This window comes from Macaca nemestrina, chromosome 3 (genome assembly GCF_043159975.1).
Source record: "Macaca nemestrina isolate mMacNem1 chromosome 3, mMacNem.hap1, whole genome shotgun sequence".
In the NCBI taxonomy this organism is placed as follows: domain Eukaryota; kingdom Metazoa; phylum Chordata; class Mammalia; order Primates; family Cercopithecidae; genus Macaca; species Macaca nemestrina.
Window position 1 is genome coordinate 638,236 of NC_092127.1, and position 26,535 is coordinate 664,770.

Sequence of the window (26,535 nt, forward strand, 5' to 3'; positions counted from 1 at the left end):
ACAACCACCTTCTCATTGGCCTCTTCATCACTGTATTTTGAACACATGACTAGTCTTTTATCCACACACAGGGTCCTGCACCTGGGGCTGAGCTGCAGTAGCTAGGGGCTCACAGCGATGGTGTTTTGCGTTACTTTTCTGACTCAAAAATACCTCAAACAGGAGCCGCAGCTGGTGCCTTTCAAAGTGTGGTTTGCAGCTCCCCTGCATCCTAACATGCTTGGGGTGCCCAGTGCATGCGGGGTTTGAAGATCCCATTCCAGGCCCCTGATTCTCCAGATCCCCTGATTCCGAATCTCTGGTGGGGAGCCCTAGAATCTGCACTTTGACCAAACACCCTGATACTGGCGACACCACTCACTCCTTCCCTTCTGCGCCTCTGTCTCATGGCTCGGAGCCGCCTCAGCTGACTCGGGCGTCTCTTTGTAGATGACTCTTTTAGTCATTTTCTTTGCCAGCAGAAGCTGGGATAAGTTTGCTGAGAAGTTCACACGTCTCGTTTCAGCAGGCTCATACCTTTAGCACACTGTGGTTTTACCGTATGCACCTAGACAATGGCCACGGATTTAACATAATCGAGCGTGCAGTTCTAATTCTCATCATACATAAGCTTCCATCAGAGTCGTAATCTGTGTAACCATAGCGTTTCTTGTGCTTTTTCGCCTGTTCCTTGCTAATACTTAACAACCCATGTGAGGAAATGATTGTGATGAGTGCTGGGCGTACCACACTGTTGCACTTTTTGACGGAGTAGGCTGTTCTGGAGACTGTATCCGTCTGCCTGCCTGGTGCATTTGCTGGCTAAACATTTCTTCTTTTTTTTTTTTTTTTTTGACAGAGTCTCACCTTGTGGCCCAGGCTAGAGTACAATGGCGCGATCTCAGCTCACTACAACCTCTGCCTCCCGGGTTCAACTTTTGTGTGTTTAGTAGAAATGGAGATTGACTGTGTTGACCAGGCTGGTCTCAATCTCCTGACCTCAAATGATCTGCATTCCTCGACCTTCCAAAGTGCTGGGATGACAGGCATGAGCCACCACGCCTGGCCCTGGCCAGGCATTTCTTACTGATGATCTGAGTTGTTCCATCTTACTCGATTCCCTCTTAGCATTTCCTAGTTACCCACAGGCCCTGAAGCTGCATTCGGGTCATTTTAATGCCACTGTTGTTTGTTGTTGTCACCTCCTGCCTTATGACAGTTACTCCAATCTCCTGCTCTTGCTTGTCCTTGAAATGCATCCCAGCCAGTTCGGCATCTCTGCTTCTGAGACAGGAGGCTGAGAATTCCACCATGTTCAAGGAAATGGCCCTTAGACACTAAGGGGACCATATTGGCAACCTGACAAAGTCGCATCTAAGAAAAACATTTGAGAAAGTGTCAGCTACACATTTTTGATTATAGAGCAAGCCAATCATGCTCAAACGTTGATCAATACATTTCTAAGGACGTTATGACACAGTCACGCATGTGCTTCTTTCCTAACACATTAAGGGGAGACAGCTATGGCCATGATGATTGTTGCACATTTGAAGAGCTAGTGATCATAAATGATATTTTGAGATAACTAAAAGTTGTACTAATGTGAAAATATCTGTAATTCATACTGGAACAGTATCACATGTGTGGTTCATAGTATTGTGGCTTATGACTTACATTCGTAATTGGAGGAAGTGCTATACACTTTAAAGATCATAGGAAATAAAGATTCATTCTTTCATTAAGTTCATGATCCCCTCAACTGATTTCTAAGAAGCCCTGATCTAGCTCAATCTCCCAATTCTACCTGGGAACAAAGGCCCTGAGAAGTAAACTGGATGCCAGGATCACACTGCTTTTTGCCAAGTAGGACTGCTTCTCAGATCCCTTTGCCCACGGTTCTTTGGTTCTTTCTGCTCCCTGCTCCTGCTGCTGAATCATGAGATGGACTTTAGTGGTGATTCTGCTTCGTGATCCTATTATAGTTCAGATGTTTTTGTGTTACATGTTATCCCAGCAATTCTATACAATTCTTTTTATCTGACATGCTTCAATTCTGTGTGAAGGTCAATGCTGGGTGCATGCCATACTCCATTTCTCCTGGAATATGATGGCAAGTTCCCTAATAATTTTTTCATTCTTATCAATCAAAGTGCCATTCTCCTACTTATTTAGAAGGAAATAGACAAAATGATAGCAGGAAGAGTGTTTTTCTTTGGGACAATGTGGGTCTGAAGATTGTATTACAAAATTTGATCAAGATATGAAATATAGAGAGAAACCAGAAGTGATCAACCAAATTAAGAGTCTTCTGAGGAAAGAGTCATTGGGAGACTAGGGAAGGGCTAGAATACACTTCACAGAATGGATTTCAGTCTCTCAGAGGCTCCAATTAGGAAAAGTATTTCCTGAAGCAGACTGGATTCTGTGGGACTAACCACATTTTATAGTACTCCAATTGTTTGCATTTGGAATTCTCCCAATCATTTCACTATTTTGGGAATATTTTTAGATTGGAGTCCAAAGTAATATATTAATCTTCAGATCTTGCGTTAAGGGAGGTGACCAACCTTCATATCGTCTTATGCCCAATTTCTGCCTCCAAAGAAAGAAGAAGTAAAAACTAAAAGGCAGAAATGAAATCCACAGGCAGACAGCCCAGCGCCACACCCTGGGCCTGGTAGCTAAAGATCGATGCCTGACCTAATTGGTTATGTTACCTGTAGATTACAGACATTGTATAGAAATGCACTGTGAAAATCCCTGTCCTATTTTGTTCCAATCTAATTACCGGTGCCTGCAGCCCCCAGTCACATACCCCCTGCTTGCTCAACTGATCACGACCCTCTCACACGCACCCCCTTAGAGTTGTGAGCCCTTAAAAGGGACAGGAATTGCTCACTCGGGGAGCTTGGCTCTTGAGACAGAAGTCTTGCCGATGCCTCTGGCTGAATAAAGCCCTTCCTTCTGTAACTCGGTGTCTGAGGAGTTTTGTCTGCGGCTTGTCCTGCTACAGCGTTGTTACTTAATTTTTCTTATATATGTTTTTCTCTCCCTAACTAGGCTACATGCATTTTGAGATCAGGGAACTAATAAGAAGTGTTGTGTTTCTCTGCATCATTCACAGCTTCTGTAATGGTGTTTGGCTGCAAGTTTATCTACACAGTGCACTGTGGAAACAGCCTTCGCTTTCCTTCCTGACACACAAGAGCAAATCCCACCTTCACTTCAGATTTCTTGCCAGGTATTAGTCCAGCTAGCTATGCCCCAGTTTCCTTACTAAGTAATACCTACTTATGCAGGTGCTTTAGTAGAATGATACAGGGCAGAAGGTGGTTAAGACAATACGTGGCGCACAGCAAGCGTTTGAAGAGGTAACTATTATTATTGTTAATTATGGCTCCATAAATATGTGTGATTTGGTACTCTTACTAGCTAGTGTCCAGGGAGCTTCTCCTGTACCTTTTCTTGTAGTAGTCTTAGAAATTTCGAACTAAATAAGGTGGAAGCCTGCAGAGAGGCACAGCACGGACCATTCCCATGCATATTAGTGACGGTTTACTGTGGTTGTGTCATGTCTATTTGTCTCCTTCCTCTTTCAAAGAATTGATGCCATCCAGCATCGGCGTTCTTTCTCTTCAGTTCTTACAGCCCTGTTTACTAAGTCAGTGAAATTGTTTATGTTGCTTTCAAAGGACCAAGAAGTGAAACCATTTGAAAAGAGATAGGATTATATTGGGGTTTTAGAAAGCTGACATATAACACTAATTTTTTCCACCTTGCATTCACAATACATTGGGAGAGGACCCAGAAGACAGATAAATGGAGACCAAAATTTTAAAACATTTGTTATGTATTTTGAAAATTCTAATCATGCCAAAGACGATGACTTTAGCTCTGTGGTCTGCACTTCCCCTAAGTCTATGCTAAGGCTTCTCCAAGCCAAGCAGAGCAAAGCAAAGCAAAACTAAGGAAAACAAAACAAAATTGGAGCCTGTCCCCCAACACATGCAGACAGAGCCTGCCCTGAAAAGTCATCCTCACAGTGGATAAAAAAGCATCCTCTCTCCAGGCTCACACATTTGAAAAGGGAGAGGGGATGTCATTCTGCTAATCATGCTGTTTCTTCTCCCACACTCAATGGTAAGATCAGTCTCTCTTCCCAGAAGAAGGAATTTTAAAAAGAGGCAGAAAAGTGCCGTGCATCTTCCAGCCCAGTGGTCCCCGACGTGTGGTCCCAGGCCAGCTGGGGGTTCATCTGCGGCCTCGTCCGGGATCTCTGACTGCTGTGGTGGGCCAGGGTCCAGGGATCTGAGTTCCACCAAGCCTTCTGGGCATTCTCGCTCGCTCAGTGGTCCTTAACCCTGGCTGCATATCAGCATTTCTTAAGAAGATTCAAAAATTATCCATGTTTGAGACTCACAGGCAGAAAAAATTTATAAATCGAAATTCCTTGGGCTAAGGGCTAGGGATTCGCACATTTTGCAGGTGCTTTGGATAATTCTGAGGAGCAGGCAGTGCCCATGGCTACAGCACAGTCCAGCCAGGCCATGGAAACAGGAGTCCTGGGCACAGTGCAATGGGCAGGCGCTGGCGGTGACTTTAAACTCACAGTCCTGCCTCTGGGGTGTATCCTCTCCTCCTGCCTCAGCACCTGGCCTTGAGAGCATTATGAAGTCACCTGAGATGCAATGAGATCTGGTGAGAATGAACAGTGTGAGATGGTGAGTTTTTGGGGCACAGAAAGCTCAAATACCACGGACACCTTTAACCTTGTCAGTTAAAATGGGAACTGCATTGTTTCAAGCCGTCACAAAATCCAAAGCAGGCAGAAATTACCTAATGTATTTTGAAGAGATATTTTTCACATCCTTGAAAGGAATCCAGACTGAAGACTGCCTTCGTTGGCACCTGAGATGACCCCTCAGAGAGTCAGTGAAAAAGCAGAAAAGACACAGAAGGCTTAAAGTTTTTACATAAGTTATACTTAAAAAAAAAAAAAGGTGGAAAGATGGGCTGTGTAGCCAAAGAGAAGAATGTTCTTTAGAAAGAGTGAATTACAAAAGGGACATGAACACATGGGGAATTAAAGTACGTGCTGACAGTATTCTGATGATGGCAATTGAGACTGAGATTAGTGATATGGTTTGGCTGTGTGTCCCCATCCAAATCTCCTCTTGAATTGTAGTTCCCACAGTCCCCAGGTGACCCAGTGGGAGGGAATTGAATCACGGGGTTGCGTACCCACCCCCCATGCTACTGTTCTTGTGGTAGTGAGTACGTTATCGTGAAAACTGATGGTTTTATAAGGGGCTTTTCCCCTTTTGCTCATCACTTCCCCTTCCTGCCGCCATGTGAAGAAGGAAGTGTTTGCTTCCCCTTTTGCCACGATCGTAAGTTTCCAGAGGCCTCCCCAGCCCTGAGGAACTATGAGTCAGTTGAATCTCTTTTCTTTCTAAATGACCCTGTCTCTAGTAAGTCTTTATTAGCCGCATGAGAATGGACTAATACAACTAGTCTTGACTTTCTGGGGGCCCTGAGCGAAAAGCAGATTTGTATTTATGCTTTCCTCATAAAGGGCCCATTGGCTCTAAAGAAAAGCATCACGGGCCACAGGAAAAACTGCTTATTTTTCAGACATGGGCAAACCTTTTTATTTGCTTCAATTTTCAAAAGAGTAGGACATGAAAACATGATGAATACAACATCGAGACTTACTTCTATGTTATGTGAAAAGTAGTGAAAAGAATGAAGGATAGAAAAAGGAAGTGGTAAGGGCAAAAGAAATGGAAGAAAAGAGAAAAGGAGAGAGAAAAAAGAATAGAGCGTGATGACAGAGCAATAGAGGAAAACATAGAGACAGAAGCAGAGAAAAAGGAAGGTACAGGACAGACGTGGGAATGGGTGTAAGAAGATGATGAGTGGTCACTTCATAGGAAATGGCCTCTTGTGTTGACTTGGTCCCTGGCCTTCGGTCCATTACAGATCTTCCCAACACACTTTGAAATGAGTAACTCTTTGGCCTGTATTCAGAGATATTTCACTTTACTTCATTTTTTAGCTTTCAGAGACGCTGCACTGAAAGGCATGTCACAATAATTCCACAGAGTATAAATTACTCCATGAACTGCAGTGTCAGTGATGAGAGCAATATTAATTTCAGGTCCAAATGAAATCAAACAAAGGGCTAGGTCTGCCTATGTACTAAAGGTTTCCTATTCTGACTCGAAGACTCTGGTGTGGAAATTCATTGATCATTTGGAAAAGAAGCCATCTGCAAATTCAATACACATCTGAAAAGCAAAAATGACATGGTATTCCTGCAGACTGCTGCCGGTAAAATGGTGAGTGAACACTGATAAAATTAATGTGCCTTCAAAAGTGCACAGCGCACCTTTCACTGTCTTGAGGATCAGCCCTAAATAGGGGTTATTTTAGCAGCGAGTCTGCTGGTTGTGCTACTTGAGTTATGGCTCCTTGCTAAGCCTCTGCCACTGGAGATTATTCCGGTAGCATGCTTTGGAGTGGCAGGTGGGATCCAACCCATCCATCATGCCGCTAGGCCCAATTTTCTTTTCTGATTCCCTTGTCCGACTTTGGGGTTTCCTTAAGGAAACTGTGTGGCATTTGCTATCCTTGGGAGATGACTAGAGGTCAATGATCCATCTAGGTATCTCGGAGAAATCTGATTTATGTACTTAAAATTTTCTATTTCTGGACCTCATGATTTGGTTAAATAAGATCAAAGTGACAAGTCAGGAGATAACTTTTGAATCAGTGGTAATTTTTAGTGTTCCTGCATTTACTTTATGACACTAGGTAAATAAATTCTAAACATACTTAGTTTACCATTTGAATCCCCTGTTGTATACTGTGCTTCCAGTAATCACAGGGTCATGTACTAGCCTTGGGGTTGCCAACATAAATAACGGAGCCTGGGCGACCTGTTCACAGGTTTAGCTCTTGGGAGCAACACAGCCGTGATTTTAACCAGAGATACCTGTGTTCAAAGCTGATACTTTAAAACACTTTACCAGCTGGGCACGGTGGCTCACACATGTAATCCCCGCCCTTTGGGAGCCTGTGGCAGGCAAATCGTGAGGTCAAGAGATCAAGACCATCCTGGCCAGCATAGTGAAACCCTGTCTCTACTAAAAATACAAAAATTAGCTGGGCATGGTGGTGCATACCTGTAGTCCCAGCTACTTGGAGGTTGAGGTGGGAGAATCGCTTGAACCAGGAAGGTGGAGCTTGCAGTGAGCCGAGATCGCACCACTGCACTCCAGCCTGGTGACAGAGTGAGACTCCATCTCAAAAAACAAAACAACAACAAAAAAACCACTTTATCATTCTGTCTCTTTATATATACATTATAAACTCTGGAAGTAGAATCTAGAGTCCATGAAAAAGATTAAAAATAATAAATGTGAAATATTTAGAATAATGACTAACACACAGCGGCCATTCAGTATTCCATAGTTTTCCTTACAATAATTGTCACATCATATTTTTCAGAATATAGATTGGGAAAAAGCTTCTGAGTGACTAAGTATATCACACAAAATCTATGGATTGCAATTTATGGGGCTATTTTGACTTAATTTATTTGCATTTTGAATACATGTTCTTATCTGGTTTCTAGGACCACTGATTAGAAGCAGCAAATTAGGACAGAAAAGAGGGACTGTTACAGAAGAGGAGAGTGGTAAGTGTGAGAAATGGTGGCTAGAGGCTGTTAGTGGTTTTGTGAAAACTACAAAATTATAACATTGGGAACACAAACTGAAACATTAAGAAAAACAGCCAACTGGAACCACTTCGTTTAGGAGTAAGATAAACACTAGTTCAGTAACCCTTGAGGACAATCAGTCCTAACAATGTTGCTGGACCCATCACCTACAACATTTCCTGGTGTGTTCTGCTGGTAATGAGTTATTTCCTGTGGTGTGTCCTGCTGGTAATGAATTATTTCTTCATTTATATGTCTGAAAAACTTGATTTTACCTTGATCTTTGAAAGGTATTTTCACTGGTAGAGAATTTTAGGTTGATTTTTTTCCGTTCTGTCCTGGACAGATTTTGCCCGTATGTCTCCTCCCTTGCCTTGCTTGCGATGAGAGACAGATGGCCATACTTATCCTTGTTCCTCTGTGTAGAATCTGACTGGGCAGGCGCGGTGGCTCATGCCTGTAATCCCAGTACTTTAGGAGGCTGAGGTGGGCAGATCACCAGGTCAGAAGCTCGAGACCATCCTGGCCGACATGATGAAACCCCGTCTCTACTAAAAATACAAAAAAAAATTAGCTGGGCGTGGTGGCGGGCACCTGTAATGCCAGCTACTTGGGAGGCTGAGGCAGGAGAATCACTTCAACCTGGGAGGCGGAGGGTGCAGTGAGAGGAGATTGCACCACTGCACTCCAATCTTGGCGACAGAGTGAGACTTGTCAAAAAAAAAAAAAAAAAAGTATATATGTGTGTGTGTGTGTGTGTGTGTGTGTGTGTGTGTGTGTGACTTCCCCTCTCCCACACCTCGTGGCTGCTTTCAGCATCTTCTTTTTGTTACTGGTTTGAGCAATTTGGTTATCACATGTCTTGGTATCGTTTTCTTCATGGTTCTTGTGCTTGGGGCTAAACTTCTGGGATCTGTTGGTTGAATACTTCTGCTTTTTCCATCTTTGAGGATTTTAATTCCATACATATTGGACTGCTTGTAGTAGTCTCACATTCTGTGACTAGCCCCACTAATTCTCTGGGTTTTTTAAACTATTATTTTTTCTATGTTACATTGTGAATCTTTTACTGTCACACTTTCAAATTTACAGTTTTGGTTTTTTTTCCTGCAATGTCTAAATCTGCTGTAATTTCCACTTTGTGTATTTTTTGACCTGAGGAAATCGTAGTTTTCTTCCCTGAAAGTTCAGTTTGGGCCTTTTTAATCTCTCATGCCTCCACTTAACCTTTTGAAGATGTGAGATGCAGCAATAATTGCTTTGTAAGTCTTCTTTTCTGACAATTCTGGCACCTGTGTCAACTCTGCCGTTGGCTCGCACCGTGTGGCCTCTGCAGACGTCAGGCTGGTTTCGTTCGCGCCTGTCCTCACAAAGCTCTTGCAGGGATTTCCAGCACACGCGTGACTCAAACCAAAATCAGACACGCTTCCGGTTAGTTCTGGAATCCTGTTCATGGATAAACCAGCATCCACATCCAGTGGAGGAAGAGAAAATCGTTTGTGTCTTCCGGTGTTACTGAGAAACGCCGCTGAACCGCTGTAGCTACGGCCACCGGACTCCACCATCGATCAACAGTGAATAATTGTGTTCTTTTCCATGACACAAAGTGCCTCATATGACCTGATTTTTAAACATCGTCCCAACCTCCACGCATCTAGAATAATAGGTGCAATGTGTCTGTTGGTGCATAAATAAATTCATATAAAATTGTGACTACACATTCAGGAAGAATATTCACGGGGAATATTTAATGCATGCTATCTGACACAGAGAAAATACGTTCCTCCATGATGTTTGCAATGCTTTGAGGACAAGGATTTCATCTTTATGCTTTCTTTGGTTCAATGGTTGGCAGTAATATATGGACAAAGAACAAATGCATTGGTGCATTACGGCCACACCAAGCAGCATATTAACACTGGTAATGTTTATTGAAAGAAACATTAAATATCATACCTAAAAAGTGTTAAGGAAACTAACTGGGTACATTATTTTCAAGGCTCGATGAAAATGTGAGGTACGTTGTTCAAAAATTATGAAGAATTCTAAGACATTGAAGTAGAGCATTAAACCAAGTGCCTGTCTCTGCAGCCACACAGATCACGTGCCTGTGGGGCTGGTCGTGCCCAGAAATTAGTTTACAACAAGCTGTTGTACAGTTCAGAATAGTTAGAAGATAATCATTCAGATGTTTCTAGCATAAAGAACAGACAAATATTTAAGGTGTTGGATACTCAATTACATGAGTCTGATTTTTACAAGTTATATGAATGCATGAAATTATCACATGTACCACCAAAATATATACATCCATTATGTATAAGAAGAAAATTAAAATTTTTATAAATGGAGAAAAAATGAAGTCCCTGATTAAAAGTGTTAGAAATGAGAATTTAGACCTGAAAAAGCAGCTGAAAACTTAAAAGGAAAGTTTTAGCAGCAAGCCAACCTCAGAAAGCATGAGACCCAAATTCAAAGAACGAACTATGCAAATTTCTGGCTAACAGCAATATTGCACATGTGCAAGGCAGATCTATGAAGCCTAGTGAAAAAGCAGAAAGAAAAAATTTAAAAACTGTAGAAAGTAAAATCCAATTTCAAGTACAAAGAGCAGAACAAAATAAACAATACCTCACAGATTTCTAAATTGCTGAAGACAGTGTAATATTTCTTCCCAAGACCAATAATAAGTTGATTTGAAAAGAGCAATTACTATACAGACTAGTGTTATATACCATTGGTCTAGTTAGATTGGCTATGCTTAATGTTACTATTATGTAAAGTTAGTAGTTAGGGTCTTGGACTTTTAAAATTAAAAAAATGTAGGTACTATGATGGCAAATATTAGGGTTCGTATTGGAGAACAGTTGAAGTCATATTTCACTGTTGATTGAATATGCCATGGACATTTGAGCATCTTGAGTTGGTCACACTACTTTTACACTTCCATTTTGAATGCAAAAGCTTTATCCTTAAATTAAATAATGTGGCTAAGACTATTAACACGAACATATAAAACTCAGCTCCTTGAAATAGCCCATGTAAAAAGATGCTTGCTTGGGGGAACTGAATAATTTTCTGGGGACACATCTTTTCTTTGTTTGACTTGTTTGTTTTAAAAAAAAGCATTCATATTATGACTTGATATGCCATAACATTTTGATTTAAAGTCTCTAAACGTCAGAGAAAGACTATCTACAAAACTGTCAAGATGCATTTTGGATTGCCTCCCTACTTCCATTTTCTTCAAAAGATTTAAATGCAATTTGGATTATAAAAATCACATTAAGATAGAAAGACTGTGGGATGCATTTCACCTGGGGTGCTTGTTAAAAAATGCAATTTCTGGGATCTCATTCTAGATCTACTCAATGAGACTCTGCAGGTGGGCCCCTAGAATCTGCATTTTTTATGCTTTCCAGATGTTTCTTATGCACAGTCAAGTTTGCAAACCGCTGCTCTCGAGTTTTAACTGCCACTAAGTAGAACTTTCAATAGATGCAGCCCTAATTTCTGAATTATTAATGATTAATAGAATCTGCTTTTACTATACACTCACTAAAATACATAGCTGCTTGAGCTGAAATATACAGATGTGTTGCCTTGCCGAAAAGAGAAGGAACATCAAAGCTCTGACTGAGTCATGTTTGCAGTTTAGCTGTGAGATTTGATGGCTTTTAGCTGAATTAAATGGTAGGCAAAATGTGCGTCTGTTCTCCACCGCTCTCCTCTAACAGCACTTCCCTGTCCTGAAGTTAACCCTTATGCAGGGATGTCTTATCACTGCTCACTGAATTTCAGCAGAAAGACAGGAGTTACAAAGTGAAGAGCTGCAGGCTTCTCCAGGTTTTTCATCAGAACAGGAAGTGACACAGAGCTGTGTCAGGCAGAACCTGCAGCTGATTTAATTTGATCTTTCAAGGGAGGATTAAGGATATTGTCCTCAACCCAGTTAGAATGTTGCTGCTAAGTTTCAATGTGTCGGAGGCTTTTTCATTTTCCCGGAGCCAATGCTGGCTGGCATGGCAAGTGACAGCATCCCAGCATTTGCATTATCTTCCTTAGCGTGCACATTTTTCAACCAAGCCAGTGAAGTGGTTGGGAGGAAAAATCACAGAGCTCATAAGAAGGGCTCCTGGGCCTGCTCGGGAGGCTTGCAGAGGACATGCCCGAAGGTGTGCATGAGGCCTTCTGTCCCACACCTGCCCCTTGTCTCGATGTGATTTTGACCTCAAGTGATCCACCCGCCTCAGCCTCCCAAAGTGCTGGGATTACACCCGTGAGCCACCACGCCCGGCCAACTTCTGTGTATTTATTGAGGGAGGTGATTCGGGTAGGGGTGGTGTAAGGATTAGGGGTGTGAAAGAGAAGGAGTCCTGGTTTGTAAGATCATGTGAGGGAGAGGGATGGGGAGTGGAGCACAGGTTTCCGCCACCACTTTGCCTGGAAATTGGAGTCCTCAGTTATGAATTTTATAATAACATCCTCAACAAGGCCTCAGTTTGCAGTGTGTGCCTGACTTAAGGATGATTTTTAAATGACCACATCATGTTTGTAAAGACACTTTGTACTTGTCGGAGTGCTTGCATATACACTGTGTCAGTTAATTCTTTGTACTTGCCGGATGCTTGCGTATACACTGTCTCAGTTAATTCTTTGTACTTGTCGGAGTGCTTGCATATGCACCATCTCAGTTAATTCTTGCCAAGATTCTGTTTGGTATGCAAGGCAAGTGCTATTATCTTCACTTTATGAATGAGGAAAAGACACACAGAAGCTAATAATAAGTGGAGCCAACATTGGCTCTGAAATTTGTAAACTCTGACATAAAAAAGAAATCATATCTCTGGAAAGAAAACTGCTACAAACTGTACACCTGCTTTCTAAGACATGTGTGGCTCTTCACTGTTGATTTTGCTGCCTTCTACCTCCTCCAGTGTGCTGTTGGCTACGCCCAGCACTGAGGACTGGGAAGGAGGCTTCTTCCCACTTTGGGATCATGGGGATGTCCTTCCAGAATTTGAACTGTGTTTGGTCCCGAGCTTGTCCTGGGATGCAACGTTCATTGTTCTCATTTGCTAGAGAATACAAGATCAGAATTTAAATAGTCACTGTTTTCCAAGATGCAAAGTGATATGCTGTTATTTGTTTTAAAATCCTATCTGTTGATCTGATTGGCTGGTATTCCAGTCTTCCCTGTTTATCGCTCTGTGTCCAGTGGGATTTGCCAATAGATCCGGGTACATTCTCCTTCCAGAAGCACACCATAATATTGGTGTAAGATTTGTGGCCAGAACTTACTGGGCATCAACTGCAGACCAAACCAGTTCTCATTATGTTCTGAAGCCAAATTTTCCCTCTGCAACATGAATGGTATTGTCCAGGCTCTTCAATCAAGAATGTTCCATTTGAAGGCATTCCTCATCCAGCAGAAAACATAAATTTCACTTTGGAGCACCTATCTAGTAGGAGAATTTGTTTTCTCATTCAATTAACCAAATTGAAAATGCAAGAACACTATTATGGAAGCTTCAATGTCAATGTGTGTGTGTGTATGACGATTGTTGCTAATTAAAAATAAGCCGATTTAGGACGTTTGAAGCGAGGAAGCACTCACATTCCCTTATTTCAGCATTTATACAGCGCCTGGACTGTGTGCTCTCTGCCCACATTATCTGGCTGTGCCTGGCATAGCTTCCAGCTGCAATAGTGAGAAAGAATTTAGCAGATGTTCAAACACAAATATATTGTTAGCTTTTCTGTTGTTGCTAAGGCTGCTTCAGGTATTTTACATTTTTCTTTTCCTTCTGGGAGAGGAGTTACTACTATTAACAATTCTGCACATTGCTTGAGGCAATGATAAAGCATATTACCCTATTTATTTTACTCTCGTTGTTATTTGAGAAGGTGGTGGGCCAGACATGCTTGTAGATTAGCTGGTATCTTTTTGAAGCTACTAGCAAGGCTATGTTTAAAGTTTCAGTTGTAATAAAAACGTGTTAAAGCAACCAATGGCACTGTATAGGAAATGCCAGAGGGAAGGTCATTCTGTGTGTCCTACAGCCTCAGAAGTGGGATCTTCCGCGCAGTTTTCTGTGAAGACAACGCAATTCATAGCAGAGACATCCTCGAAGCTGCTTTGCACATGACGGTAATGAAGGATTGCTGTGTGAGGCCACTGGGATTCCCACTACCACAGACACTGGTGTTCTGAAAGGATCCTTAGTCCCAGCACGCCTAAGAAAGCAGAATCTGATTCCTAGTCTTGGAAATCCTATCTCAGGCATGATGCCATGTTTCCAGAACTGGAACATTTCTACTGACTTATTTCCATGACTTCTTTTTCTCCAGCCACTGAACACTCACTCCTGGTGTGTCCTTACTAAAACATTAGTTAATGTATTATTTATTCATGATAGTTCAGCTGTCTGCATAACTTCTGTGCTTTTATTTATTTATTTAATTTATTTTTTTTGAGATAGATTCTTGCTCTGTTGTCCAGGCTGAAGTGAAGTGGCATAATCTTGGCTCACTGCAACCTCCGCCTCCTGGGTTCAAATGATTCTTGTCTCAGCCTCCCGAGTAGCTGGGATTACAGGCACGCACCACCATGCCCCACTAACTTTTATATTTTCAGTAGAGACGGGGTTTCACCATGTTGGCCAGGCTGGTCTCGAGCTCCTGACCTCGAGTGATCCACCCGCCTCGGCCTCCCAAAGTGCTGGGATTACAGGTGTGAGCCACCACACCCGGCCAACTTCTGTGTATTTATTGAGGGAGGTGATTTGGGTAGGGGTGGTGTAAGGATTAGGGCATGTGAAACAGAAGGTGTCCTGGTTTGTAAGACCATGTGAGGGAGAGGGATAGGGAGTGGAGCCCAGGGTGAGTGAGACCAACATGTGTAAGAGGGAATGATGAGCAGGCAGGAGGAGAGGGGTGGTGTCCGACAGGGGTGGTGTAGGAAAGAGTGGTGTAGGAAAGGGGTTGGTGTAGGAAAGGGATGGTGTAGGAAAGGGTTGGTGTAGGATGGGGTGGTGTAGGAAAGGGGTGGTGTAAGAAAGGGGTGATGTAGGAAAGGGGTGGTGTAGGAAAGGGATAGTGTAGGAAAGGGTGGTGTAGGAAAGGGGTGGTGTAGGATAGGGATAGTGTAGGAAAGGGGTGGTGTAGGAAAGGGGTGGTGTAGGAAAGGGTTGGTGTAGGAAAGGGTGGTGTAGGAAAGGGGTGGTGTAGGAAAGGGTGGTGTAAGAAAGGGTTGGTGTAGGAAAGGGTGGTGTAAGAAAGGGGTGGTGTAAGAAAGTGGTGGTGTAGGAAAGGGGTGGTGTAAGAAAGGGGTGGTGTAAGAAAGTGGTGGTGTAGGAAAGGGTGGTGTAAGAAAGGGGTGGTGTAAGAAAGTGGTGGTGTAGGAAAGGGGTGGTGTAAGAAAGGAGTGGTGTAAGAAAGGGGTGGTATAGGAAAGGGTGGTGTAGGAAAGGGTTGGTGTAGGAAAGGGTGGTGTAGGGAAGGGTGGTGTAGGAAAGGGTGGTGTAGGAAAGTGGTGGTGTAGGATGGGGTGGTGTAGGAAAGGGGTGGTGTAGGAAAGGGGTGATGTAGGAAAGGGGTGGTGTAAGAAAGTGGTGGTGTAGGAAAGGGGTGGTGTAGGAAAGGGGTTGGTGTACGAAAGGGTTGGTGTAGGAAAGAGTTGGTGTAGGAAAGGGTTGGTGTAAGGTGCTGACATTTGCATAAGTTGCACAGGGGTAGGAGAGGGTGATGATGGAAGGTTGGAAGAATGTGATATTTGGGTGGAAATAACAACTTAGAAATTGAGTCATCTTTTTGCTACAGAGGAGGGCATTCCCTTCACTGTACAGTGAGAGGCTGCTGTATCCATGACTCTTGACAAAGATGTTCACTTTTTGCCTTTTCCTGCATTATTGGCATCTGGAGTTCTAACAGCCAAGAGAGACAGAGGTCATAGTGGAATCAATATTTCTATTATAGATAAGAAAATCCCAGAAGGAGGGCCTACAAAGATTAATCTGTACACAACCAAACTAAGATTTAAGAATGTTTTGAAGATAATCCTGGGATTATGTATCACATTTAATTTTAAGCTTCTTTCTTTATTCCCCTTTGCTTTATATTTTCTCCCTCCTATTTTATTCCTCCTTGAAATAAAATTGGAAAATAATGTGTTTTAAATGTACAATCAAGGAATAACAAGAAATCATCATTTCAACTGCTATCATTCACAGTGAAATTAAATGCTTGGATGATTACTTTGTTGATTACTAACAACTCCAAAATTCTGATTCTCAATCCACAGTCTATTGAATCATATTAATCATATCAATGGCTTGCTTTTATTTAATGGAAAAAGACAAAGAAGAAAAAGAGTGTCCAGTAGAGAGGAGGAGAAAGTACCACAGAAAACACCAGGATCCTCACAATAAGTTCACTTTATTCCACTCCATACTTCCTGTTAATTAGGAGCTTCCAATCATTGCAGTAACATAAAGTCCTACACTTTAACCCAACCCTTCCTCTTGTACTATCCTTAACTTTGACTAGTATGAGGTGAATACTTGAGCTCAGTGACTTCCCATGGCGTTCACACCTTGGGAGTTGTTCTTACTCATATAACAACCCTCAGTTAATGTTTGGTATTCTTACACAACCAGTGGGAAAACAAGTGTGTGATACGCATCTGGAAAGCTTAGAAAAGATAGAGAGACATATACCTAGGCTTGTTTTTATTTTAATTGAATACTTTGCAAAGGTATCTTCTATATTTAAAAATGTAAATCCAATTCAAACAGATTGATATTGAATTAACAGGAAGTAATAAATTGGTTTATTTATCCTAGTGGAATTAAAAAATCTTGCTAATCTATGCATTCAATTTCTAGTCCTTAGTTTGTAAAGAGCATTTTCTTCCTTTTGAAATATATTTGAGCATAGTAACTTTCAAGGTCCTAGGTTTATTGGCATAATTTAATGGAAAAATTTATGCTCCAAAGCATTCATTTTTTCCCCCCAAACTTTGTGGTTTTCAATTTCTCATCTACTGGTTGGCTTTTAGTTTACATGGCAGAACAGAATCTTCTCAACTTTTTGATTCCTGTAATAAAATATTCAATGGAGAACTAAGCCAAAGTTTGCTTCAACCAAGGGTATGATCTCATCCTTATTCTTGTTTTTATGCTTATTGAAATACAGCTATTCCTATATGTATTTAGCTAAGCGATAGGCTTAAGCATCAGTTGTCTTCTTTGGCTAATTTGTTTCGAAAGTGATTAAGCCCATGTTCACATAAAATAATATTTAAAACAGTAAAGCTCCGTGTGCACAACAGTACTGATACCACTGTAATATCTCAAGACTAAATTATATACGCTCCTCCTAGCCCCCTTTCACTCCTTCACCCTTCACCACATAGGACACTTTCTGGAAAAGAAGTCCAGGCAAAGAGACATTAGTTTAATTCTTGCTAACGTCACATAAAAATACATCACCAACTTGGAATTTCTGAATTCACATGAAAGGATGATACTGAGTTTACATGTGAAGTTTCATATTCCACTGGTGTCAAAATTGGTGGATGGAAGAGTGTAGGTTTGTAAAGCAATTTCAAGGCAAGCTTCTAATGGTAACTTTAGCCCACAGTTTGGATCCTGTGCCCACCTGACATCTATTCTTTTTGTTTTTTTTGTTTTGTTTTGTTTTGAGACGGAGTCTGGCTCTGTGGCCCAGGCTGGAGTGACTGGCACAATCTCTGCTCACGGCAAGCTCCACCTCCCGGGTTCACGCCATTCTCCTGCCTCAGCCTCCGGAGTAGCTGGGACTACAGGTGCGCACCAACACGCTCGGCTAATTTTTTGCACTTTTAGTAGGGATGGGGTTTCATCGTGTTAGCCAGGATGGTCTCCAGCTCCTGACTTCGTGATCCACCGCCTGGGCCTCTGACATCTATTCTTAGCTGTAGGTGGGGACCAGGCCCTAGAAAGCTGGCAAGTCAGGGGACACCACTGCAGGTTTCTGTCTATTCTGCTGGCATTCTAAGTGTTTCTGTTTAGACCTAGGTGCATTAGAACTACCCCTCAAACAGATGATGACTCTTAAGAGCCCTGGAATTTCTTTATTACCCAGGGAGTCACTGGGGACTGGCTGTAGGTGCCAGATTTGGTGATGGCATTTTGTGAATCACTGAGCTCATTTCGGGGCAGAGCAGCTTCCTGATGTGACTGTCATCTCCTCTTCCTTTCCCTCCAACACCAACCACACTTCTCCGTGCTGGCCAGGTGTTTCCCAATCGACCCCTTCGTACAAAGATCAACCTGACATTGTTTGGTAGTCAGTGATATAAAGCTTGTTGTCTAAATCAGCATCTGCGATTTTACCGACTGATAGAAAGGTACAGGATAGAATATGATTTGGGACAGGAGTCTCATCAATGTGTTGCCTCCCTGTTGCATGGAATGATATGTTTTGAAGTTGAAAGTGTCCTGAAATTTCAGGACTTCATCTTAAAGATGAGAAAAAGATTAGGTGTCATGCACAGCTATTTTGTGGCAGAACCAGAATTCAACCCCCAGTCAAGTTATGGTATCTTCTGTGTCAGAGGAAAGTCCTTTTGATAATCCCAGAAATATTAAGACTCCAGTGGCAGCGAATATTTGATTTCCACTTTGAAACGTAGGTCACATTAGCAGGATATTCTCTAAAGGAGCTTTGTATGCAGCTGGTCCTCTCTCTGTCAACCGCATCTGCGACTCAAGTGGACCGAGTTCAACACAGCCACACTTGTTCCAGAAGCCAATTTTGTTTGGGCCCTAATATAGAGATGGTCCCATCCGGCCTTTAAGCATGCGAAGTGTGGGCAGCTATGTTTGTTACCATAGCTGAAAGGAGAGAGCCGTAAAAACAAAATCTCTCCTAAAAGCGAAATCTCCCACTATTTCATCCGATTTAAAATTGCGGAAGTGACAGAAAGCACCGGAAAGGTTTCCCAACCTCTCTTAAAAGAAGTCCTAGAAAAAGAAAGCATTTATTTCCTTAATGATTCCTAAGTAATAACTACATATGGATGCAATTCTGAACCACCTGCGGATGTTCCCAGTGTAACGTTCCTCTTCCGGGGACATCGCCTCACGTTTGTTTATGTCACTCCCTGTCCTGTCCCCACCGAAGCGGACCTGGGCAGGCTGATGGTTGCACCAAGATGCGCACCTTCTTCCTGTTTCCAGGGCGGTGCGAGGGGACGCAGGAGCGTGTCCGCAAGGAGGGAAGAAAGGAAATCCCATGGTTGCTTATTTGTCTCCTGCTCCTGGCTCTGCTGAGAGGTGAAGTCGTTCTCATTTCTTTGTGTTCCGAAGTATCGCCTGCGGCTCGTGGAAAACTTAGCGCTAGACCCGCCTCTCGGAGACTTGCTCCCTCTGGAAATGCCCAGCTGAGGATGCGCGTGGCGCGTGTTGAAGCGCAGTGCCTGGGAGCTGGACACTTGTGGACGGGTGCGCGGCGGGGCGTGGGGACGGGTGCGGGGCCGGGCGTGGGGACGGGTGCGGGCCGGGCGTGGGGACAGGTGCGCTGCGGCCGGGCGTGGGGACGGGTGCGGGGCCGGGCGTGGGGACGGGTGCGGGGCCGGGCGTGGGGACAGGTGCGCTGCGGCCGGGCGTGGGGACGGGTGCGGGGCCGGGCGTGGGGACGGGTGCGGGGCCGGGCGTGGGGACGGGTGCGGGGCCGGGCGTGGGGACAGGTGCGCTGCGGCGGGGCGTGGGGACGGGTGCGCGGCCGGGCGTGGGGACGGGTGCGGGGCCGGGCGTGGGGACGGGTGCGGGGCCGGGCGTGGGGACAGGTGCGCTGCGGCCGGGCGTGGGGACGGGTGCGGGGCCGGGCGTGGGGACGGGTGCGGGGCCGGGCGTGGGGACGGGTGCGCTGCGGCCGGGCGTGGGGACGGGTGCGGGGCCGGGCGTGGGGACGGGTGCGGGGCCGGGCGTGGGGACGGGTGCGGGGCCGGGCGTGGGGACAGGTGCGCTGCGGCGGGGCGTGGGGACGGGTGCGCGGCCGGGCGTGGGGACGGGTGCGGGGCCGGGCGTGGGGACGGGTGCGGGGCCGGGCGTGGGGACAGGTGCGCTGCGGCCGGGCGTGGGGACGGGTGCGGGGCCGGGCGTGGGGACGGGTGCGGGGCCGGTTGTGGGCACGGGTGCGGGGCCGGGCGTGGGGACATGTGAGCTGCGGCTGGAGCTGGCCCCGCATTCCTTCACTTTCTGAATCGTAATGCCCTCAGTGAGTTGCAATTTCATATTGCTCCATTTGTTTTTACTGATGTTAAATCCTGGCAGTTAAATCTCTAGAGGCTTACTAAAAAATACGAATACATTGTGTATTTACAAGTCTAAGGAGAAGACCCTTTGGCAACCCAGGAGACCAGGACTCAGGTTTTTTCTTCCAGTTAACTGTGGAGGACACGCCGTTGCTGCTGGGGGTGCTGCAGGAGGAGAAATCTCCTTGTTCTCCCGTCTTCCTGCTCTCCAGTCTCCTGTCTGGGCTTCCCGTCTGCTGAACCCAGCCAGAAGCCAGCCGAGCTCGGGAAGCCTGGTTCGCACGGGGTGTATCCAGAGACACAGCTCGGAGCAAGGGAAGCGAGAGGAAGAGACCCAGCCTCGGGACAAAGGGCCAAGAACTTGGAGAGGACTTGGCCTGGGAGACAATCTAGGGCACGCGCGTTATCCAGGGCGAGGGGCATAAAGCTTCATGTCCGTTCAAAGTAGGAGAGTCTGAGGTCTGCGCTGGGAGTCAGAGCTGGGGGCCTTTAGGGCGCTTCCTATGGAGAGAGCCTAGGTTTGTCAGAAAAGAAAGGAACTTTCTTTTTTACCATCTAGCCTTCACCTTGGCAGGGAGACAGGTGTTTTGAGTAGAAACCCTTCAACTCAACGTGTCAAACCAGTGCCTCAGCAGAGCTGTGCCTGGCCTGCCCACCTCTCCCCTGCCCTGGGCTTTGGTCCAGAGTCTCTCTCAGCAGGGCTGTGCCTGGCCTGCCCACCTCTCCCCTGCCCTCGGTTTTGGTCCAGAGTGTATTTTAACTGTCTGATGTCTCTCTTGGTTAGTGTGAGTGAAATGCCACAGAAAACCAATTGCATCCTGTGGGGAAGCTGAAATCAATGCAACCAACAATTATATTAACAGTCTAGTTAAGAATAAAAAAACAATAGAACAGACGTGCCTTGGTGGAGGTGTATTTTCTGTGGAGAAATAAACACAGTTGCCGCTTTTGGACTCCACTCTGTACAACACGGTAATGAACGTGGAGTTAGGTGGTGACTAAAGAATTTGGATTCTTTCCTGAAGATTACAATGCTCATTAAGGAGCAGCCTGTCATGAAACCTGCGACGTGAGCTAAAGCCAGCTAAGTTATGATTATAAAAGTCACAGTGTGCACGGGGCTTCATAAATTCACAGCAGTGAGAGCTTCTAACAGGATTCCCACCCTCCACCCCCTGCATAGACTTCAGAGCTCCTTGCTGGGTCTCCACTCAGAGGCTTATCCCACGGCCCGAGCAGGGAGGGCCTTTGGGTGTTAAAACACCTGGCCGCCCAGCTTCAGGAACACCGAGCACTTTCGACATGACAGTCCCCTCTGGCCCACACGGCATTTCTTACAGTGAGCTTGGTTTTTAACTGCATCGTTTTGCGTAACAAGTTTTTTTTTTCCCTACAGATGTAACCTTTTCCTGTGTTTCCTGACTGGGACACCAGCCGGGTATTCTAGCTAACTTTGGTATATATATATCACTGTTTCTTTTGCTAGCCTTGTTTTAAAAAATCTACATGTTGCTTGCCCTGATCAATCCATCACTACCCTTGAAAAGGTCACGGTTCTCTCATCAGGAAACTTTTCAAAAATCCTTGGCTGTTATTTGTCTTATGTTACAGGCTCTGACAGTGATTCTCCTGAAGCGAGGCCCATTAGTTTCTTGTAAGGTCATTCCCCTGCTGTCGCATGCAGAGTGAGTGTCAGTTATGCTTGCCTGAGTTGGAAGCATCCTCTCGGGTGATTTCAAGGGGGGCGAAGGCAGGGCCATGACTGGTTTCTGTGTGAGACTCACTTGGGTTAGACAGGTGGTCCACGGGGGAGAGGGAGGGCGTCCCTTGTAGGTGCTGGAGCCTCAGAGACAGCTCTTATGTTCAATCCTGCTTCTCCAAGATGCAGTTCACAAAGATAACCATGCCTTGAAATATTTAATATTTTATCTTATTATATCCATATTCTGTGGTTGTTTAAATTCTTCAGTATGTTATAAACAAATGTATCTGATTCCCTATAAGCTTTGTAGGGACATTACTTATTACTGACATGAGGAATTAAAGGCAGCCTAGATATTATTTTTAGAAATTACAGCATTTGAAAATCATACTCAGTGAATTTCAGAGAAATTATATCTATCCTATTTAATACTCAGTAATGTTTAGTGAAAGGGTCAGACACTTTGGGGTGAAAAGTGGCATTATAAAGTCAAATAATTTGTTTTCATGTTTAGGAAGACATTTTGAGGGAGATAGTTTTGATTATATGAATTCTCTGTGATAAGGGCAAAATCAGATGTTATATAGGAAGCGTTTATGATACCCACACAATTGTAAAATCTCACTGTTTTCCCATTCAATAATCTCAGCCACCTAAAATATGTCCAGTGTATGTTTTCTGTTTTTTCTAGATATATTGTCATTTCAAATGCTCATTTATTCCAGAGGCACCTGTTAGGACATTGCACTTATTTCCTTTCAGTATAAGGTCCTGTGTTGACTACTGAGAATGAAGCACTGAAGAAGACAGAAAGTCCCACCTTGAAGAGCTTCCAAGTGTAGTGAGTCTCCTGGCATCAGGTATGGCTGGTACCGTGGAAACGCTTGACTGACTGTGCAGGAGACGCTGGGTAGGAGGCAGAAGGCGATGGCAGAAATCAAGTTCAGGTGCAGGGGACACTCCTGAGAGCATTCCTGCTCTGTCCCCGTGGCCTGAGTGGCCTTGTCAGTTGCACAGGTAGGTTTTCTCTGCTCTGCACTCCCTCTCTCCCAAGGCACCCTTTAGAAACGTGTAAATTTGTAAGGGTGGTTAGCCCTTGACTTTATCCCATGTCTGCAGTAGGGGGACCAACACTAGGCCTGAAACTAGAGCTTACTATTGTTGATCAAACCATCAGGGTTAATAAGTCACCTAAGTTACATTTATGGACTGGTGAAAGAAGTGGAAGAAAGTCAGAGTATAAGTAATGAAGGGTTACCAGGTCCCTAGACCTGAAAGGGCTAATACATTCATGCAGTAGGTGTCCGGGATCCTCACGTGGTCCTTCATGCTTAGGAACATGGTCACTCATCTTCACTACACACACCAGAGCCTGCGTGCCTTTCGCGGCCTTCGTATTTGCAGTGTGTGGGTTGGAGCTGCTTTCTTAGCCATGACAATGACTGAAGGGAATATCAGAGTCTGTTAATGAATGATGCTTGGAGATTTCATTTTCAAAATATATTTTTAAATTACCTAATTATATGATATTGTATTGGAAAGTTCTTAGATTAGGTTTCACTTTAGAAATGTGATTTGGCCCTAAGAGTGATAGGAAAGAAATGTGTTCCTAATTATTCCCAGATAATTAAAAGTTATGCTGTTATTGATGCTTGTTGAATTAGATGCAAAGGGAAGACATCTGATTGTTTAATAATTCAAATAATTTGAATTAGATTTTAAATTGGCCTCAGGAAGATCCCCTCGGTTCATTTACTGATAATACCTTCCCAAACTGATGATTCTAACTACTTACCTTTGAAGGAAAAAATTTAGCTTTCTTTCCTCAGTTCTCCTCTCCCTCCTCCTTGAGAGTAATGTGGTGTGGTGGAAGAAAGATTTGCTGAGTGTTTGGAAGCTTATGTTTTAGCTTGGCCTCCAATATTTCCTCACAGTAAATCTCTAAAGCCCTTTGAATTCAATTTCCCCAGTGGCAAAATGGAGCTAGTAATGCAACCTCATGCAACCCACAGAGACTCAAATGAGAGAACTGATACGAAGACGTTGTTACAGCTGCAAAACATTATATAAATGCAAGGTATTAGAATTACTGTAATTATAGAAATCCAAGGTATTATAATTACTAGTTCTGGGTCAATACAAGGCACTCCATGCATGTGGAAAATAACTACATAGGGCCAAAAGTAGTGTTTCCTCCTGCCGCTGCTCCCCAGGTCTTCTTCCGTCGTCCCATTTCATTCCTAGAGGCAACCACTGTTCCTGGTGAGTGCTAAGGACCTTCCAGAGATGCTGACACAGCGAGAGATTTTACTAAGTATGTGTAATAGACATAGGGCCCACTTCCCAGGAGAATACCTTCTTACTTTCAGTAGGACATAGTTTTCGGTGTGTAATATTACTCAAGATCTGAGGAATACCACTTAGTAGTTTTTTTGTTTAAAATAGAAAAGAGTAGAGATCTGTGTGCTGTCAGCTGAACCGGTCGTCTCTCAGATGTGGGGTGAGGTTCAGGGAGCACCACCGAAGGGGCGGAAATAACACAACGAGGAGCCTGAACGCTCAGCCCCAGACCGGCCTTCGCTCCCCACCACGCGTCATTGCTTTTCAGCGCTGTTGCTCCCCTTTCTTGTCTCTAGATCACTGGATGACGGCTCTGGCAGAAACAAACAGCAGGTGCGATGACATGCGCTTGTGGGTTTTAGGTTCTAGTTTGGCTGTAACATGTTGCTGTGTCTCTTCTTCCAGACATGCCTTCATTTCGTAGGCTCAACACCTCTGTTTAACATCATAATTAGATTCAAGACCAATTCAGTCAAGACGTCGTCACAGGTCACGTGGTCTTATTATCACAGCTGGGGCTTCAAGCCCACGTCAGCTTTTCCAGAGCAGCGAGTGTGTTCACTCCGGCCGTGCCGTCCGGGCAATGTCAAACACGCTTCACATTCTTGCCCAAGAAGCTGGTCTCTTAGGTTTCTTTGTTTTCTATTATTGCAGGGCCCGTGGGGGATGTGTCAAATGTCTCCCGGATCTTTTACCCTTTAATTTGTTCATATTTACCTTAGAGGTCAGTTCCAACTGGATCCGATCCTAATATCTAATAATAGGACATGAAGGGGTCAAAATTACGGGCACATGGAGGGAAAATTGGAGAGGCCAGCACAATCAGCTGGGTTTACCTGCTCAGAGATAAAAGCAGATTATATTTGCCATTACTACTCATAAAACTCTACCTTAGACAATGAAGAAAGCATCTCCTTAAAGTGCTTATGTCTCTGAGGCTAACAAATATATTGGTCAGGGTGGCCATTGAAAACCAGTTCATCCTAGCAAAAAGATCTTTACTGATTAGTAGTCAAAGAGAAGGAAAATCAGGTCCATTATTTCAACATAAATAATGGGGAATTACAAACAGTCTGGAGACCCTTATGTGGACTTAGAAATCTTAGCGTTGCAAATATTGGCTCAAAATGATGTTTTGCTAAAGTATGATGTCCCACTTTTTGAGGCTCAGCATTCTAAAATAATCCTATCTTAGGAGAATTCCCAGGAAAGAAACTTAAGTCATTATGGGCACAGTGGAGGGCTGAGAACCCAAGGTCTTCTGTGAAGCAATGAGTATTTTTTGGTTGTTTATGAAAACCAATAAAATAGCATAGTGGTTAGATTACAGAATCCTTTCGCAGGTCTTACATTAGTGAATACAGGAGGGTTGATTTCCATTTATTACCCAATAATCACTAGAAAATTTTCAGGATCTTCTTCCACAGTTTAAAAAATATGACTGAAATTAATTTTGCTTTGATACAGGCTTTATGTGAACTGTATCAAATTTTATTCTCTTTAATTAGATATTGAAATCTGTATTGCCACAGTGATTTCACCGCTCTGCAATGATGACTCCTCTCCTCTCTACTCATCTGATACCATCTCCGGGTCAGAGAAACAGAGTAACCTGAACTCTGGAGGTGACTGATGCTGGTCCAGCTGAATGGCCATTTCTCAGCTTTCTCCTCTGATGGGGCTGGGTTGCTTCGGTTCCACCATTGTGGCGGCAGGCTCTCCTGCCCAAGACACTGGAGTGCCGCGTGAAGTAGTGGGGACAACGTGCTTCTGTGTTTTCTCCCACTTTCAATGTTCTGCTGCAAACACCTTCACTCTGACTCATCCCCATCCATTCAATGTCACCTGCCCTTTTTCTTCTCCATCCATTCAATGTCACCTGCCCTTTTTCTTCTCCATCCATTCAATGTCACCTGCCCTTTTTCTTCTCCATCCATTCAATGTCACCTGCCCTTTTTCTTCTCCATCCATTCAATGTCACCTGCCCTTTTTCTTCTCCATCCATTCAATGTCACCTGCCCTTTTTCTTCTCCATCCATTCAATGTCACCTGCCCTTTTTCTTCTCCATCCATTCAATGTCACCTGCCCTTTTTCTTCTCCATCCATTCAATGTCACCTGCCCTTTTTCTTCTCCACTTCCATCTGGTTTCCTGGTTTTGCAATGATCTCAATCAGTGACAAAAATTGTGTCTATGCTGAAAATTATATTCCTGTGGTTGCATAAATTGTTTATAAAAGCTGAGTCATGTTTACTCGAGATCTGTGGAAGAGAAATGATAATAACAATAAAGACAAAATATAACATTTAGTTCTCACTCTCTGCTAGGCATACATGGCCCCTTTAATTTTTTCAACAATCTAGTAAGGTATGGTGACATTTTTATCTTGGTTTTAAAAGAGATGAGGTAACTTGTCGGGGTTATGCAAACAATAAATAGTGCAGCGAGAACCCAAACTCATGGTTTAGGAACCATAGTATGTTATGCTTA

At 43.9% G+C, this 26,535-nt stretch overlaps 1 long non-coding RNA gene across 1 annotated transcript; it reads left to right on the top strand.

Annotated features, from left to right (window-relative positions):
• Positions 1-3,103: 3,103 nt before the first annotated feature.
• On the top strand, positions 3,104-26,069 carry LOC105466517 (uncharacterized). The gene is made up of 4 exons (XR_011620698.1): positions 3,104-3,220; positions 6,140-6,320; positions 7,619-7,681; positions 25,554-26,069. It is a non-coding gene; the product is annotated as an uncharacterized lncRNA (long non-coding RNA).
• Positions 26,070-26,535: the final 466 nt, after the last annotated feature.